The sequence below is a fragment of the Macrobrachium rosenbergii genome, chromosome 21, assembly GCF_040412425.1.
Source record: "Macrobrachium rosenbergii isolate ZJJX-2024 chromosome 21, ASM4041242v1, whole genome shotgun sequence".
Lineage (NCBI taxonomy): Eukaryota > Metazoa > Arthropoda > Malacostraca > Decapoda > Palaemonidae > Macrobrachium > Macrobrachium rosenbergii.
In genome coordinates, this window is record NC_089761.1 from 23,033,217 (window position 1) to 23,048,143 (window position 14,927).

Below are 14,927 nucleotides of genomic sequence, written 5' to 3' on the forward strand. Positions count from 1 at the left end.
CAAAGGAACCAGGTCAAAGCTAGTTAGGATGATGACTCCTAGGTTAGGTTAGCATATGAGATATTTCTTCTATTACCAATCCCTTCGTACAAACCCAAGCCTATTTTTTATGTAACAGGCCTGATTCCATTTTGCTCCATTTCGTTCAAGTACTTTTGTCTTTTGGCCTAGTTTCTACCTTCAAAATTAGTTGGTTGATCTAAGCCGGCATTCCGCAGCGTGCCCCCCACCCCCCTCCATAGCTAATACGGCAAAATTGTAACCAGTAAACGCCCCTAGGGTACGTTAGGTTGGTATTTTTAGTCTTCAAAGGTCAATTACAGTTTAGTTACATCCGGCCGACAAAATATTACTTTAAATTCTTGTAACGCAAGTAAAATAACATACGAAAACGTCAATTGCCATAGTCTAGCTCACAGCGGAACTACGGCTTAGAATTACCAATTAGTTAATTAATCCTGAAGTTTATACTGATGTTATTTTATTATTTCATAAAAGTAATCCAATTTTTATATGAAAACCATCTCGCTTTCTGTGAGGGTAACCAGCAAGGCCTATGCGGGGCACAGGTAGGACTAACCCAAGGAGGTAAAGACGCTTATGATACTTAGGTACGGTATGGTTATGGTAAGATATGGTTTTGTTACGTAGGGTAGACCTAATCTCGATAACTGTCCTCAACCTAAACATAAGATTTTATGTACTCCTCGGTACTAGTCTATCGTGTTTCAACCAACAAATCATTGGATAAATAAAATTGTTATTAGATATAAGGTAAATGTTGCATGATCAACATTTTTGTAAAAATAAAAACAAAAGATTAATATAGGCTTAAAGTGATGTAGGCTACTGAAAACAATCTGAGGAACATTGTTACAGGAAATGTCATGTAATATTTTAATATTGTAATTGGAGACTATGTATACTGTACACTGAACATTTTTAAGTAAGATAAAAAAAATTAAAACGGGCCTATGTACCTTTGTAAAATGTTCTTCCATAACCCCGAATCTCTAGCCGAGAACTGTAAATTCCACATAAATCAGCACTGCACAGTCCACACTGATGGCACTTGTAAATTACAGTAATCGAATAATGTCATACGAAACACGCGGACAATTTCAGTCGAGGAGATAAGCGTTTAGTATTAATTACGGACATCGAATCAAAGGAGTCACACAACCTAATTCCGGCACGTAGATCTGATTATCTGCTTGTTGTTTGCGTTCAGGAACAGTACAGTTTCTCACGTGATGCATAACAAAGTTCGTTGTTCCGAATATTCTCTACTATAAAATAAATTCTAAGTGGAATATGAAAACACTTAAAATACAACTATTCTTTCTTCTTGGCATAATTGATATATTCAAAAGTAAAATATCTAGTATGAAAGACACTACTAAAAACTTTATCGACGGCTGTTGTGTAGAAACTGAATTAGTGGAAAAACAATATTTTAGTCTTTAGATCAGTATAAAGGTTAACTTGACTGTGTTGCTAAGACGGATATCCATTTGATCAGTTAAGTAGGAGCTATGAATTCTTTAAATATGCATGTAAGTATTGATAAAGTGACACCTGTTTCACCCGTTAGGTTTAATGAGAAAAAGCGTAGATTGTTGCCCTGGACAAAACATTTCCTTTCCCTTTCCCCTTTATGCTACAGCTCTGGTTATCGACTCGGTTCCTAGCATTAGCCTACATTCCAATCTTCGCAAGTGGATTTTATCTCGTGGGGTGCTTTCATATCCCTTATGATGTGTTCAGGTTATTGGAAGGATATCTTATTCCCTGTTGTGTAACAACAAAGCGTAAAGGAATTCTTAGTGAAATTTCATTCCACGGCAGCACTGAAGTACCAACAAAGTTAGATTTTCCTTACTCTGCTACTATCCAGTCGTTATTTTACACACGTGAAGTACGTTGCAATCTTATATTCTTAAATCATTTGCGGATATTATCTCTCTCTCTCTCTCTCTCTCTCTCTCTCTCTCTCTCTCTCTCTCTCTCTCTCTTTGGTATGCAGGTGTTTGGTGAGGAATTCAGCACCATTTTATTCAGCAAAAGAATGTAAAACTAAATCTCATCATTAGGGTAAATCTGTCTTGCCTTCACAGTTCGTTCAACATGCTGTATATGTACACTGCAGGGAGCATTTGTTATTATTATTATTATTATTATTATTATTATTATTATTATTATTATTATTATTATTATTATTATTATTATTATTATTATTATTATTTGTCATCGCTTATAAGCGAAATGAAAATGAATTTTCAAGGAATATTGTTACTTTAGCAATTAATTCTTGCAATAAATAAAAAAGCAAACCATACCAGTGAACAAATGTGAATGTATGGTGTTGTTAATTTGCTTTATTGATTATTAATTACCAGTGATAGCTTTAATAATTATAAAATTGACCTGATTAAAATGTGCTTTTAGATATTTAAATACAAAATGAAATATCATCCGGATTTCATGGGAGTTATAACGTTAATGCAGCTCGTTTCCATAACATAAATGCGTTGGCATGCATGAACCATATAACAGCAAAATGCAGCAGATATAATTCTCATGATAATTATGTATTCATATCATGTAAGACAAAGATTCCATTACTCTCTGATGCGGCCTTATTATTCCAATTATTTTTGTTCAGTGTTTTAATGAGAGACGGCAACGTTCTGCGCAATGTTTAAAGTGCTGTGCATCACGGAATGTGAATAACTGCAGATTTGTTTAGTGTGAACAGTACAGTTTACAAGGCATAAATTTAAACGCTGTTGCTACAAACTTATCTTTCTTGTTATATTTAGATTATAGCTGGCCTTGTGCCAGCTCGGGTTCCTGCACAACCACAGCTCAATATAACTACAACAAATATAAAACGTTTCACGTTAGTATCTTGGTATCCGTTTCCACAGAGGCCTAGGCCTATAACCTCCCATTGCTTTCCCTGGGGGTGAAGTCTCATCTTGTTGCTTTTAGTCTTTACGAGTTACTCCATGAGCAAGAACCTGTGCTGGCATAAGGTAGCCTTAACATAAATAAAGACTTAGCCTGTTTTCATAATCAGCTTCTTTAGTGAGAACGAGGACTCTTCACGTGCAGCAGTCTGCAGTGGTTTATACTCAGCGATGCAAAACAATTTATTATTGTGTCAATTAATTTGTCAAGTTTCCTTCGGCTTTGGATTGCCCGCCTCATTAGCGTCTTCATTAAAACAAAAATCCCCTCTTCACATTCAGCAATTTCCACATATTAGCATTCTAGGATGCAAAGCCTATTAATTGGAAAGCATTGTAAAACTCTCTTCCCAACCTTTGACCCTTACATATTTCCCCACCCCCTACCCCCGTCAGTCCTTATCACCATGACGCCCCCATCTTCCTTCCATGACCCCCCCTCCAACCATCCTTCCCATTATAATAACCCCCCACCACAGGCCAACCCTCACACAACCCGTCAGAACGTCAAGCACCAAAGTAAGAAAACGGCTCGCCAAAAAGCACGGAAAAATTCACAGGCGATATACCCATTTTTTTTTCCAATGACTGCTGTGTTGTAGCCATTGTGCTTCGGTTTAAAGACGCTCTGTTATTGCTTTTGCCCATTTGCAACGCGACTCCGCAGCGAAAGGTCATAATCCTTTGTAGCGTTTGTATTAAAATCTAGTACAGTTGCCTTCGATTTCTCCACTGCAAGCTAAAGGCGTTTTGATGACAATGATTTTCTTTTTCTAACTTTAAGAATAGGCTTTTGTTTTATTTATACATGAGCGGACACACACACACACACAAAAACACACTCCTCTATTTAATTGTTTGCAGGAGAGGCATGCGATAGGCCTATAGTTTTATTATTATTATTGCCATTGCTATGTTTTTTTGTTTTCATAGGACTATCTTCATTTTTATATTTTTACATGATTTTCTTGATGTTGTGGTAGGTGGTAAAAGTAGTGGTCCTCGTCACTCTGCATAGTTAAAGAGGTGACACTCGAGTTGCTTTTATGCCATAAAGGGAAGTCTGGATAACTTTTCTTTCCTTTCTTATAGCCCCCAATTCGCTCGACCATCATCCGCTTGTCTAGACTTTATCTGCATGTTTATGGATATGAAAATTCACTTGCAAGCACACAGCATTTCGTGCATATGTTTATATGCATGGTTTAAAGTAATAAAGATTCTCGTTGCACTAAAAAGTTCCTTGAATTTTTCATATTTTATGAATTCACGAATTGCATATATATATATATATATATATATATATATATATATATATATATATATATATATATATATATATATATATATATATATCAGGATTTCACTTCAGCAGGGATGGCTTCTGGTGCTGTTAACTTAATTTTTAGTTTTCCTCAAAGTAATTTGGCATGAGGCTGCAAGCATCACGTTTGTCTCTTCCATGGTTGCAACCCACAATAATCGACTGCCTACCAGACACATAATTCAATGCTTTGATCAAGAGAGAGAGAATTGAACCCCGATTTACACTTAAGATTTTAAAATTCATAGGCAAAAAGTAACAAACCCACTGAGACGTAATGTGGTTACCGGATTGGGAATTAGACAAGGAATAATTTACTGTTTTTCTTTCGTTAAGTACTAAATTGCCTTGAGGGATCTTGTAAGGTCTGATGACAGGACGTATTTCGTAAATTAGTAGTTATGAATCCATGTCGTGATCGTCACATGCAATTTAGCGTCATTTTAATGAGATTAAACATCAGTCGAATTAATTCACATGAAAGTTTCGTAACGGATATGCAATTAATGATAATTAAGGGTTCATACATTCATTATTAATTAGCAATTACAATTCTCTCTCTCTCTCTCTCTCTCTCTCTCTCTCTCTCTCTCTCTCTCTCTCTCTCTCTCTCGTAAATGATAAAGATTTAACACAATTTTCTTTGGTTGCTGTGACGTCATACTGTTACAACTTCCATAATTTTTTGTGAAAAAAAAAACAATTACAGTTTAAAAGACTAGTTTTTTCCAAGATCTACTCAATCTCCTCCGCTGGTCCCTTTTTTACCCAATGATCTTATGCAGCCAAATATTGCTTCTTTTGAATACAGGCACCAAACTTCTGTAACTCTTCGTTTATTAAGCTAACTTACTAAGTTGATAAGCCTCCCCTTGAGAAGATAACTCGTTTAACTGGGCGTTTGTTTTTATTTTTTTTTTCTTATAATCATCAAACTTGGATTGTTACCTCCGCCAAGGCAAGTACGCTTTTGGCTTGAGGTTTCTTTTTCTGTTTGTTAATAGGATTTGCTGAATATTTATGTGTGGACTTTTACGAAAATTTTACCCAAGGTTGACCCCGTGACTGGCAACAAGTGATTAGGTTTTAGGAGAGATATGAACGCAATTTTGGAGTAAAGAACCCTTTTTTGGCGTGTGTGGGCGTTGGTATGCCAGGTGGGATTTTAGGTTGGTAGGCAAGGTTGGATTTTTCAGCCTTGGCGGAGGTTTACAGTCTCCGAACGCGCTTGTTGGAAATGTTCTTTAATTTTGTTTTCTGAGTTGTGCCAAATACTACTCCCCTCTCATGACTCCTCGTGTAGTATCTTCAATTTCTTTCTGTAGGAAGCAGGTCTGTTGCTTCCTATGTGCTGATTTCTTTTTCCTTTCCATTTTTTTCCAAGGGCCTGGGCTACAAAAGGGTATCAGGATGTTGTCCTGATGGTCTTTGTCCCAGAAAAAAAGGGAAAGGATGTTTCCTGTTTCGATTATAGGATCTGAAATCCGAATCATTTACTTAAGTGGTGAGGTTCAACTGCTTTTGTTCATGCCTAATTATTTTTCAAGTAATTCAGGAGAAATTTTGTTTTTAAATGTAATAAACTAGAATAAGCTCAAATATTTATTTTTAACGATCCATTAAGTTCTGTTAATTTTGTACTCAACCTTTTTTGTTTCAAGATAAGAGATTGGGCAAACATACATTCATTTTCATTTAATTTAGCCATTCCTTCATGCTTTCAAGTTAAATTACTAATTTTAGGTAAAACACCGGTTTTCCCCATCTAGTTGAGTAACACCGGCAGATTCATACATCAGTCCCTCTATTCAACAACCTTACTGAGCGCGTCCTATCATTTGCTGTTCAGAATTGTGCGTATTTTTTTTTTTTTTTTTTTTTTTGTTTACCTGAGTCCAGACTGTAAAAGTAATTTCGAAGTTGCCATTTTATCCAAACAATCTTTAACTGAGTTAGCGATAGGTATTCAGCCAAACCGTATTAGTATAAACTATTAAACAATGGCCAACCAGGCACAGTTTCTGATATGCTAACCTAATTCCACAATCAACGCGCTTTTCTTAATTCCACTACAATATGCACGTTTTCTTTTTTATTGAAGTACGGGACTTGGATGATTTCCGGATGGGAACCTTATTTCCATAGAGCATCACAACTGAATTACACGACCGACGCACCTTCTGTAAATCTACTTAACTAATTCCAACAACTAAACGCACTTCCTGTTCATCTCCTTAACTGAATTTCACACAACCAAATGCACCTTTTACGAAGCTACTTAGCCCTATGCAACAAAGAGTTCTTTTTTTTTATTTCTTTGTACGTAAATCGATTTCAGACAGGAGTCCCTCCATTCAAGGTGTTAATTGAATTTAGCCAGACGTTCTTTCTTTGACCCTCTCCTTCTGTTCGTTGTCTCATTCCCTTCTTTGCTCTTTCAGAATCTTTTCTCCGCCCCTCCTTTCGTCCCGTGTGTCTATCATTCTGTTGTTTGCTTATCTCTTTTGAGTCATTGCATCTCTCTTTGTAACCTTGACTTCTCTCGTTCTCTTCTGTGCCTCTCTCATTCTATAAACCTCAAATTTTGTTTAGTTCTTACTACGAGCTTCTCCCTCTGAACAGAAACCTTTGCTTGCATTTATAGAACGTTGCTTTACGTCTTTATTATATATATATATATATATATATATATATATATATATATATATATATATATATATATATTATAGATACATATATATATATATATATATATATATATATATATATATATATATATATATATATATATATATATATATATATATATATTAAGTTTTGCTATGTTCATTTTTTCTACCCATATCTTCGAATTCTTTTCATTTCCCTTTTTTATATATTTACATATTTTATATATTCATAAATGTTATATATTTTATATATTTATGATACATTCCTCATATGCAACTAAATCTCAATGACTTTTTAGATACGAAAGTAATAAGTTCTATTCCGTGTTATAGCCATTCTCCACAATTCTCTGCAGTCCCTCCTGCCTATCGGCTTGACGCCCATCTATAACGCTGGAAGCCTCTATCCTCTCGCCTTAATTCCGCTCCTCTCCTCAAATACATTTATTCACTGCCAGCCTTCACCTCTAGGACCATCCCCTAATTCCGTTCCGTCCCACGGGTCCATCCGTCCGCCTTCCATCTGCACCTCTAAAGCTCCCTCGCTGAACACCCGTTCCATTCCGTGCGTTTATCTGTCCAGTGGCCGCGCTTCTCTGTGTGGGGTTTTTCGAATACTTCCCTTTCCCATCCTTGTTTCTTATCTTGCGTACGTCGTTTCACGTTGTACGTCTGTGCATTCATGGTTCCCTATCTTATCTTACTCACTGTATTCCCGTTTATGCATTATGTTCATACATTTAGGATCAAGGTTGAAATTTGTGAGAATTCTAAGTGGGAAATTTTTAGAATGGCAGTAGAATTTGTATTCATTTTTAATCAAGAGATTAATGCTACTTGAGTATACGCTTTGCAGTATTTTTTCCCCCTTTTTTGCACTGTTTAATGCATTATAATATTATGAGATTAACTGCGAAGTTGATAAAAGCTTGACAACTTGGTCTCTACTATAGAGAAAGCTTTACGCCATCGGCTTTATTGTGATTACGAATGTAAACTTTACCCCCACGGACAGCATTCGAAGGCCACTTCACTTTTAATGTAAATTGTACAACTTCGACTTTACTTCGGGGATGCATGTAAGCTTTACAACGCCCAAAGGATTATCATTAGTGTAGAATGTAAGCTTTGCAACATCCCGAGACTTTATTGCAGTGTTGAATGGAAGCTTTAGATCATTCCGCGATAGAGTGTAAGCTTTACAGCACCCCAAGATATCACAGCATAGTTGAATGCAAGAACTATACAGCTTTGGAAGACTTTACAGCAGTATGGATTGTAAGCTTTACCCCCATCCCAAGCTATCACTGCGATGTTGAATGCAAGATATTTACAGCTTTCCAAGATCTTAATTGTGTAGAATGTAAACTTTACATCATCCCAAGATAAAATGTAAGCTTTACAGCACCTCAGTAGATCACAGCGTAGTTGAATGTAAGAGCTTTACAGCTCTCCAAGACTTTACAGCAGTATAGAATGTAAGCTTTACATCATCCTGCGATAGAATGTACGCTTTACAGCACCCCAAGACATCACAGCATGGTTGAATGCAAGAGCTTTACAGCTCTCCAAGACTTTCTAGCATTTTAGAATGTAGCTTTACATCATCCTGCGATAGAGTGTAGCCTATGCTTTACAGCACCCCAAGAGATCACAGCATAGTTGAATGCAAGAGCTCCACAGCTCTTCAAGACTTTACAGCAGAATAGAATGTAAGCTTTACATCATCCCATGATAGATGTAAGCTTTAACAATTCCAGGACACACTGCGTTGTTGAATGCAAAAGCTTTACAGCTTTCCAAGACTTTACATCATCCCGCGGTAGAATGTAAGCTGTACAGCACCCCAACAGATAAGTGTTGTTGAATGTAAGAGCTTTATAGCTCCCCAAGACTTTCCAGCAGTCTAGAGCGTCGAATGCAAGCCTTACATCTCAAACTTTACAACACCCTAAGACTATTCACAGCTGTGCTGAAAGTTAGCGAGCTCGACGACACCCAACTGCAGGCAGCCCTTCGCGAAAAAAAAAGGGGGGCGCCTGAGGTATTATATGGTCCCGGTGCCCCCTTGGGGACGCCCTTGGCGATATATTTTTCGAGGAGAAAATCGCGGGAGACACTTACTCTGCGGATACTTATGACCGCGGTTGACGACGCGCGTCTCCCGGGAAGAAGAAGAAGAAGAAGAAGAAGAAGAAGAAGAAGAAGAAGAAGAAGAAGAAGAAGAAGACGAAGAAGAAGACCTTTGTCGAGCAAATAATGTTTAAAGGCTTTGAGGAAGTTTGCTCCTCAATAAATCTGATCTCGTTCGTGGAAATTTCAAAAGGAGGGATGATGGCGGGAGAAGAATGCGACGTAGAGGAGAATGAGCGAGAGACAGAAGATAGAGCGAGAGACAGAAGATAGAAAAGCAAAGGAAAAAAGAAATAAGATAATGGACAAGGTATAGAAGAGATAAGTGCAAATATAGCGACGTAGAGGAGAATGGGCAAGAGACAGAAGATAAAAAAGCAAAGGAAAAAAGAAATAAGATAATGGACAAGGTATAGAAGAGATAAGTGCAAATACAGCGACGTAGAGGAGAATGAGCAAGAGACAGAAGATAAAATAGCAAAGGAAAAAAGAAATAAAATAATGAACAAGGTATAGAAGAGATAAGTGCAAATACAGCAACGTAGAGGAGAATGAGCGGGAGACAGAAGATAAAGCTGCAAAAGTAGGAAGAAGCAGAAGATAATGAAGAAGGTACAGTGAAATAAGTGCAAATAAGAGAATCGGAATAGAAGAGGTAATGCTGAAGAATGCGACGTAGATGAGAGTGAGCGAGACACAAAAGATGAAATGAAAGGGAAAGAAGAAGCAGAAGATAATGAAGAAGGTACGGAAGAGATAAGTGCAAATAAGAGACAAAGGCAGATAAAAGAATCAGAAGAGAAAGAACACAGAGAAGAGAATAATGAATACGAGACTTTAGAGAGAAATACAAGAGCAAAAAAAAGGAAAGGGAGAACACGCAGGAAATGATGATAGCTTAACAAAAAAATATGAATAAAAGAAGAATTAGAATAACGTGGCTAGCATGGCAAGGAGGAGGAAGAAGAAGAAGAAAAAAAATAGACTAAAATCACAAAACAAACGAAGCAAATAAAAAACCCGAAAGCATAAATTAAACATCGAAAACATAATTAGTGACTGAATGATAAAATGCAAGAAAGAGAAAAAGCAAGCACACAGAGGAAGTCAGTGCAGAGCACAATAGGTTGTAAATGAAGAGAGAGAGAGAGAGAGAGAGAGAGAGAGAGAGAGAGAGAGAGAGAGAGCGCCTAGATCACCAGGACACAAAAGCGGAGGCTGAGGGCGGGATGAACCGAGGACAATAGACCTTAAGGAATTGGTGTATTCGAGAAGTTGGAGGGGTAGGAGGAGGAGGAGGAGGAGGAGGAGGAGGAAATGGTGATGATGACACTGATGGTGATGAGAAGTCGTTGTGATGGTGATGAGGATATGGAAGGAGAAGAAGCAGCAGTAGTAGTATTGATAGTAACAGTAGTAGTAGTAATTTAACAATTAGAAAACCGTAACTCATGCAGATAATAGTCCAGGAGAATAGTCGTTGTTATGGAGATCAGTAATAGAAGTAGTAGTAGGAATAGTAGTATTAGTAGTAGTAGCAATAGTAGTAATAAAAGTAAAAGAAGATAAAAAGTAGAAATAGTATAAATTGATAATCATGAATTTTAGAACAATATATAAATAAATCTAGTAAGAAGGGAATACAAGCAAAGCAAGCCTCCTCTCTCCTTCGTTTCCCATAGGAAAATGAGAGAGAGGAGAGGAACGGAGGGCGAGGAAATGCGTGGAGAGAGAGAGAGAGAGAGAACAAGGTGGTACATTGGCCTGCCGTAATTCGTTCCTTTATTCAGGAGAGGTTGTGTATTGGCTCTTGTGTCTCGGTCGCAATATACGAGGTTGCGAGTCCCGACGTCTCTTCTGACTTCGCCCTAAGACGATAAATTTCGACCCGGAACGAGATGGGGGAAAGGGCGAATGGAAACCAACCCGAGAGAGAGAGAGAGAGAGAGAGAGAGAGAGAGAGAGAGAGAGAGAGAGAGAGAGGATCCATGTTATACGTACGCCTACAAGCATACTGTATATGCTATAAGTTTGCGGCAGGAGGAATATATATAAAATATATATATATATATATATATATATATATATATATATATATATATATATATATATATATATATATATATATATATATATATATATATCAATAATAATGTGTGTGTGTGTGTATATATATATATATATATATATATATATATATATATATATATATACTGTATACTGTATATATGCATGTATATTATTTCTTACGGAAAACTATTTAAGTATAAAGAATATTTAGGCTACAAGCGAGAAAGACAGGGCAGTTCCTACTAGCCTGCAAATACCGGTACCTACTTCATGGCCATCAGTTTGATAGAAAAATAAACGTTATTTATCATTCACTTTCTACATTTAAAAGGAACATTTTCATTTATAAAGAAATTAGTATAAATATTCCATATATAACAGATTTTCAGAAAGAGGAAAAAGTGCTTCCCAATAAGTTATTACATGTTGAAATATCACGAGTATAATAGCAATGAGATGCAAGAAGATGCAAAGACTAATTCCTGCAACTCTTAAAGAGAGAATGATGAATCGCGGCATAAGAGACGCCATCAACAGCGAAGAAAGTTGACCATTATTTTTATATATACGGCAAACCAGATAATCTCCATTCTTCCATATCAAACGTATCTGGACACTTCAGGAAGAAAAATTCACAGGTGTCAGGGAAAAAGAAAACCTGACGTATTTGAAGAAACAAGAATTTCATCAGAATAACAGAAACTTCGGAGCCGAGAACTGTGGCAGACGGAGACAAAGACATAAAGGTAAATAACTGGAAGCGATCTACAGGTATAGAGACAATATACATACAAACGAGGGAGAGAGAGAGAGAGGATAAGAAAGAGAGAGAAAATAAGGATAAGAAAGAGAGAGAGAGAGAATGATGGTGAGAATGAGAGAGAGAGGATAAGAAAGAGAGAGAAAATGAGGATAAGAAAGAGAGAGAGAGAGAGAGAATAATGGTGAGAATGAGAGAGAGAGAGAGAGAAAAAAAAAATGAGGGTAAGAAAGAGAGAGAGAGAGAGAGAGAAAGTGAGGATAAGAAAGAGAGAGAGAGAGAGAAAATGAGGATAAGAAAGAGAGAGAGAGACTAGGAAACAAAGAAACAGGGGAAGGAGGAGATACGTGGAGGACGGGGAAATGACGACGTCTAGAAGAACGGAAAATCTGTAGAGGAATACAGGAAATGGCGATGACGCTAAACAACCATTTGAGAGGGGAGAGAATCCATGTATAAAAAAAAAGGAAAATTAAAGAAAGAGGGAAGGTGAGAATGGGACGGAAAGGGTAATAGGAGTATTACGTTAATCAAAGACGAACGAAGTAAAAGATGCGAAGGGTTTGATAATATTTCTCGTGTGTTTGTGTTTCCTTGTACGATTTCCTTTCTTTCTTTGTTAATATTATAATGGATGGTAAAATGAATGATCTTATCTTGGATGGTAAAATGAATGATCTTAGCTTTGATAAATTTCTTGCTTATTTATACTGTCATATGGCAATTCTCCTTTATGCAAATTAGAGATTACAGAGAATCTTTTCGATACGTAAATGGAATAAATGGAATCTTTTATCTTTTTAATCTGGTGCTGGCATTACAGGGCTTGATTATGGCTTGAAAATAGCTGTTACAGCTATTCATGATTCTCTCTCTCTCTCTCTCTCTCTCTCTCTCTCTCTCTCTCTCTCTCTCTGCAGCATGGAATATAGCCTAATATTTTACTGCACTGCACTTTACGAATATTCGAAATAACATGTCGCGGCCTTACAGGTTCATAAACAGTATATATAGTAAATAATATTGACATGTTGTCCACAAAGATAGTTAGCATGAAAAAGTTATTCTGTTATCAGTGAGGTACAGCCAACAGTTGCTTTATATTTTCTTTCCATTTTTCCCCATTTCTTTCTTCTCTCTTCGGAGAACCAACTTTCCCCTCGACGTCTTACATAAATCTAGGAATGTCAGTCCGGATAATAAGAAAAAGGCAAAAGGAAAAAAAGACAGAGGGAATATTTCCATCTTGTCCAAATTGCTGTAAAACTGTCTTAAGCAATTTAGGTAAATCCCGCTTCTTTTTAGCGGATGGTTGGAGAGGAAAAAGGAGAGAGAAGGGGGGAAAAAAGAATTGGTTGCGACGTTAGCGACTGTGAAAGGAGAGAAATTCCACGACAAGAGATGAACGGACGAGAAAAAAAAAGATTAGATAAAACGGATTTTAAAAAAAGGGATAAAGAAAGAGTGATAAGTAGAATTTTTAAAATGGAATTTAGGCTGCCAAGCTGAGCGCCAGGGCAGTTTCGGCACATTCACTGCTTTAGATAGTGAAAAGAATGAGTTGGAGGGGTTGGACAGCAAGTTGAAAGGCTCCAGAAAGTAAAGGAGATGAAGTACAAGGATCTAAAGGTGGAACTGGGAGAAAACCCTACAGACACACTAAGAAATAATAGTTAGAGAGGTTGAACAGTGAGACTGAAGAGGAATTCAAAGGCTAAACAACTGGATGCAGCTAGGGGCCGAAGGGACGTTGCAAATATCCTTCAGTAAAGCCTACAGTGCACCACGTGAGGTGCACTGACGACACTGCCGCCCTACGGGGGAGAGTGATAAGTAGAAGGATTTGTTAAAGCACGATAATTAATATAGAAAGAAGAAAGTAATTCGAGAGACGTGTCTCAACCACATCCCTTGATTGTCTCTCGCGAGAAACGAAGAATAACCGAGAGAAACAGCAAGAGGAAACAACAGCAGCGAACAACAAAACAGCAACAACATTCAGCCAGTCAGGTTTAAGGTATAAACAGAGTACCGTCTCCTACAGTGGATTTGTGGTTTACTGGGTTTATCGGACATGACGTATTAAAGGAATGACTAGAAGAGAGAGGGAGAGAGAGTAACTGGTTAACTCATGTAATAGTTCACATAGAGTCTCATAAGAGAGAGAGAGAGAGAGAGAGAGAGAGTATGTCTTGTTAAGTTGACAGAAGTATCCTAAAACGAGTATTATCTATCTACCTATATATATATATATATATATATATATATATATATATATATATATATATATATATATGTGTGTGTGTGTGTGTGTGTGTATGTATATATATATATATATATATATATATATATAGAGAGATATAGAGAGAGAGAGAGAGAGAGAGAGAGAGAGAGAGAGGCAGGAACCACCTGATTTATAAGAAACATTCCAAGATGAACTGAGAGGGAGAGAGATAGAAAAGGAGTGGGTGGGTCATAAATATTCCCAGAAGTATCCAAAAAGAGAGAGAGGGAGAGAGAGAGAGAGAGAGAGAGTGACGGGGCTCATCGGATGAGCTTTGTGTCAAAACTTGATATATTTTCATAAGAGGTCCGATGTGGAGAAAAGATGGCGAGCGCGTCGTGTTAGAAGTGAGTTATGATCAGTTTTGACTCGCAAAAATGTTCCTTTTCGGCCGTAAAAACCCCCAAATGTATTTCCCTCGCCCTCCCTCGCTTTTCTCCGGCCCTCTTTTTTGTTTTTTTTTATTTTTCTGCGGAGATTCTCTCCGTTTATACTTGATTTCTTCGCTGTTGCTTCGTCTTCGGATTTTTTTTTCTCTCTGTGTTGGAGTCTTCGAGTTTTTTCGGATTTTATTTTTTCTGCGTTGGAGTCTTCGAGATTTTCTAATTAATATTATTAAATAATGATATTAATAAAAATAAATTGTAATAATGATGATCATGATGATCAGTACTAGCAGTAGTAGTAGTGATACTTACCCTGTCAGATTTAACCA

The 14,927-nt window shown here is 37.0% G+C and overlaps 2 protein-coding genes across 12 annotated transcripts in view; one reads left to right on the plus strand and one right to left on the minus strand.

Annotated features, from left to right (window-relative positions):
• Positions 1-14,927, minus strand: part of LOC136849810 (cell adhesion molecule Dscam2-like) — a 427,710-nt gene that overhangs the window by 387,316 nt on the left and 25,467 nt on the right. Inside the window, exon 1 of one of the 9 annotated variants that reach the window (XM_067123251.1) lies at positions 981-1,184. The exons of 7 other annotated variants lie outside the window; for them this stretch is intronic. The gene's annotated coding sequence lies outside the window, so the exon portion shown is untranslated. Of the gene's footprint in view, positions 1-980; positions 1,185-14,927 lie in introns of those variants that run through there. One more of the 9 variants, XM_067123250.1, reaches the window with a different exon arrangement.
• LOC136849812 (micronuclear linker histone polyprotein-like) overlaps positions 1,421-14,927 on the plus strand; it is a 113,725-nt gene continuing 100,218 nt past the window's right edge. Inside the window, exon 1 of one of the 3 annotated variants that reach the window (XM_067123253.1) lies at positions 1,421-1,556. The gene's annotated coding sequence lies outside the window, so the exon portion shown is untranslated. The remainder of the gene's footprint in view (positions 1,557-14,927) is intronic. The other 2 variants (XM_067123256.1, XM_067123254.1) reach the window with 2 other exon arrangements.